This window comes from Otolemur garnettii, unplaced genomic scaffold, assembly GCF_000181295.1.
Source record: "Otolemur garnettii isolate 467f Iridium unplaced genomic scaffold, OtoGar3 scaffold00029, whole genome shotgun sequence".
NCBI lineage: Eukaryota > Metazoa > Chordata > Mammalia > Primates > Galagidae > Otolemur > Otolemur garnettii.
The window spans coordinates 14,975,718-14,979,877 of NW_003852424.1; positions in this window are offsets into that span (position 1 = coordinate 14,975,718).

Below are 4,160 nucleotides of genomic sequence, written 5' to 3' on the forward strand. Positions count from 1 at the left end.
AAAAGAAAAGAAAAGAAAAAAAAGAGAGAGAGAGAGAAGCCCGAATGGGGTGGCTCACACCTATAATCCTAGCACTCTGGGAGACCAAGGTGGGTGGGTTGCCTGAGCTCATGGGGGTTCGACACCAACCTGACCCAGAGTAAGACCTTGTCTCTAAAAATAGGTGTGCGTTGTGGAGGGTGCCTGTAGTCCTAGCTACCTGGGAGGCTGAGGCAGGAGAATCACTTGAATCAAGAGTTTGAGGTTGCTGGGAGCTATGGCACTCTACAAAGCATGACAAAGTGAGACTGTCTCCAAAAAACAAAAAACAGAGAGAGACAGAGGACACAGAAACAGATACAGAGAAAGAAACACAGAGAGATAGACACAGAGACAGAGAGCCAGAAAGAGGCAGAGAGACAGAGGGCCAGCGATAGGGACAGAGAGACAGTGGGAGAGAAGGGGAAGAAGAGGAGGAAAGAAAAATAAAAGGAGAGAGGCAGTTTCCTAGTGCCAGCTCAGGCTGAGTCTTAAGGGAAGAAGCTTAAAATAGCTGGCTGCTATTCTTTATATGCAGGGGCTAAGCCTGGGTTTCTAGGGCTTGGAAGGGATGCCAAGCGGGGCGGGGGGGGGGCAGAGATCCAGTTATCGAGCTCTGGCCCTAGGGGGGAACATGGCCCATTCCCTCTTGGCTGTGGGAGTAGAAGAGGGGATTATCCAACCTGGAGTCTTCCAGTCCTGTCACTGGCCAACCCCTCCTTTCCCAGGCTCTTTCTTTCCCCACTTCCTTGGAAATTTGTTCTCTTAGCCACCAGGGGAGTCCGTTTTTAAAAAGGCATCTATTTGGCCAGGCATGGTGGTTCATGCCTGTAAACCCTAGAAACCCTTGTCTTGGAAAGCCAAGACAGGAGAATTGCTTGAATTCAGGAGCTGGAGACCAGCCTGAGCAAAAGGGAGACCCTGTCTCTACTAAAAATAAAAAAAACTAGCCAGGCGTTGTGGTAGGCGCCTATAGTCCCAGCTACTGGGGAGGCTGAGGCAAGAGGATTGGTCAAACCCAAGAGACTGAGGCTGCTGTGAGCTATGACAACTGGGGCACTATACTCAGGATGACAAAGTAAGACTCTTCCTTAAAAAAAAAAAAAAATATATATATATATATATATATACATACACATATACATATATATATGTATGTATAATAGCCGGATGAGGTGGCTCACACCTATATAGTCCCAGCACTCTGGGAGGCTGAGGTGGGTGGAGTGCCTGAGCTCACAGGTTCAAGACCAGCCTGAGCCAGAGCAAGACCTCTTCTCTAAAAAATTAAAAAAATAAAAATTAAATAAAAAATAGCCAGGTGTTGGGTGGCACCTGTGGCTCAAAGGAGTAGGGTGTCAGGCACCTGTAATCCCAGCTACTCAGGAGGCTGAGGCAAGAGAATCACTTGAGCCCAAGAGTTAGAGGTTGCTGTGAGCTGATGCCAGGGCACTCTACTGAGGGCAACAAAGTGAGACTTTGTCTCAAAAACAAAACAAAACAAACAAACATTACACAATTATGAGAGGGACTCTATCTAACAAGTACAAACATTGTAATCTGATTCTTTACACCCTCAAATTAACCTGAAAAAATAAAAATAAGCTTTTTATTGATAAACATATAAAAAAGTTCATGATAGGACTGTTCACAAAATCATGGCCTTTTTTTTTTTTTTTTTAGAGACAGAGTCTTATTTTGTCGTCCTCGGTAGAGAACTGTAGCGTCACAGCTCACAGCAACCTCCAGCTCTTGGGTTTAAGTGATTCTCTTGCCTCAGCCTCCCAAGTAGCTGGGACTACAGACACCTGCCACAATGCCCAGTTATTTTTTTGTTGCAGTTTGGCCAGGGCTGGGTTCGAACCCTCCACCCTCGGTATATGGGGCCGGTGCCTTACTCACTGAGCCACAGGTGCTACCCAAGTCATGGCCCTTTTAACACACCCAGCTCCGCAGACCCCACCTCAACTCCACAGCCCCCCACCAGGGTGGCCACTGCCTGAGTGCTGCCATCCTCTTGACTTCATGCATGTGGGGTCCTACGGTATCCTCCTTCGGAGCTGACCTCTTTCCCAAAATGTAGTTTGGGAAATCATCCATGTGCATATGTATTAGGTAGATTGATCATCTGTATGCTGTATTGTTTGAGAATATTTAATGCTACTATGGAGGACCAGAGAAAGATAGTGCAAATGGAGGGTTTAATTTTTTTTTAGACAGAGTCTCAAGCTGTTGCCCTAGGTAAATGCCCTGTGGCATCATAGCTCACAGCAACCACAAAGTCGTGGGCTCAAAGCGATCTTGCCTCAGTTTTTCTATTTTTTGGTAGAGACGGGTTCTCGCTTTTGTTCAGGCTGGTCTTGAACTCATGAGCTCAAGCTATCCACCTGCCTCAGCCTCCCAGAGTGCTAGGATTACAGGTGTCAGCCACCGTGCTCAGCCCTGGAGGGTTCAATTTTAAAAAGAAAGAGAGAGAACAAAATAGGATAGCGAGATCCCTTGGATTGTGAAGTCCAGGTAAGGAGTCATGGGCAGGGCTTGTGACTCCCGAAACTTGGAAAGTGGGTCTTTCCCCCAGGCACTGTGGACAATGAAGCTGAATCTTTCTCTGGGCACTGTAGGTTGCTGGGCAGCATCCTTGCCCACATCCAGTCCATACTAGAAGCCCCCTGCCCCCAGTGTGACAACCACAAATGTCCCCAAACATCTCCCGGTGTTCCCTGGTGGGTAAAATCATGCCTTGTGGAGAACCTCTCACCTAGATTGCAAGGTAGTAACTTGTAAGCTCAGGACAAATAGCATGAGTGGAATCTATTAAAAGAAAAACAGCCACAACCCTGCTTCCCTTAGCAGTAAAAGTTAATGATCTAACTAGTTATCAGTCAATCACATCACCCAGTCAATCTGTGGATCCATAAATGCCATCATAACCCTGAGCTGACAAACAAACAAACAAACAAACAAAAAAACACCAGATGGACAGTTTGAGAAAACTGCAAACACTGAGTCCTTCAACTAGAGATCAGAGGGCTGGATGATGTATAGCTAAAGACAGTAACTTTGGGAGGGTATGAGAATTCTGTGATACTTTCTCATTGTTAAGTCAAATTTTGAGAACAAGCTCCCTGTCTTTCTGGGATTCTTAATTTTGGTATCAAAGGACAAAACTCGAACCCACATAGATGTTTGACTCATGCTCCTGGTTCTGGCACACTTGGTTACACTACACTACAATAAAAAATATAGAACAAGTCTGGGCTCGGTGAATCACACTGGTAATCCTAGCACTCTAGGAGGCTGAGGCAGGCGAATTGCCTGAGCTCACAGGTTCAAGAACAGCCTGAGCAAGAGCAAGACCCTGTCTCTATTCAAAATAGAAAAACTAGCTGGGCGTTGTGGCAGGCACCTATAGTCCCAGTGATTCAGGAGGCTGAAGCAAGAGGATTGCTTGAGCCCAAGAGTCTGAGATTGCTGTAAGCTGTCTTACTGTAGCGCTCTACCCAGGGTGACAGAGTAAGACTGTGTCTTAAAAAAAAAAAAATGGCCAGGTGCTGTGGCTCATACCTATAATCCTGGCACTCTGGGAGGCTGAGGCAGTGGGTTGTCTGAGCTCACAGGTTCCGGAACAGCCTGAGCTACAGCAAGACCTCATCTCTAAAAATACCCAGTGCCTGTAGTCCCAGCTACTTAGGAGGCTGAGGCAAGAGAATTGCTTGAGCCCAGGAGTTTGAGTTTGAAGTTGTTGTGAGCTATGAAGCCATAGCACTCTAACCAAGGGCGACAAAGTGAGACTGTCTTCACAAAAAAGAAAAAAGAACAAGGGCAACGCCTGTGGCTCAGTGAGTAGGGTGCCGGCCCCATATACCGAGGGTGGCAGGTTCGAACCCTGCCCCAGCCAAATTGCAAGAAAAAAATAGCCAGGTGTTGTGGCAGGCACCTGTAGTCCCAGCTTCTCGTGAGGCTGAGGCAAGAGAATCGCCTAAGCCCAAGAGCTGGAGGTTGCTGTGAGCTGTGATGCTACGGTACTCTACCAAGGGCAGCAAAATGAGCCACATACACCAGGTTGGCAGGTTCAAACCTGGCCCAGGGTAGCTAAACAACAACGACAACTGCAGCAAAAAAATAGCCAGATGCTGTGGCAG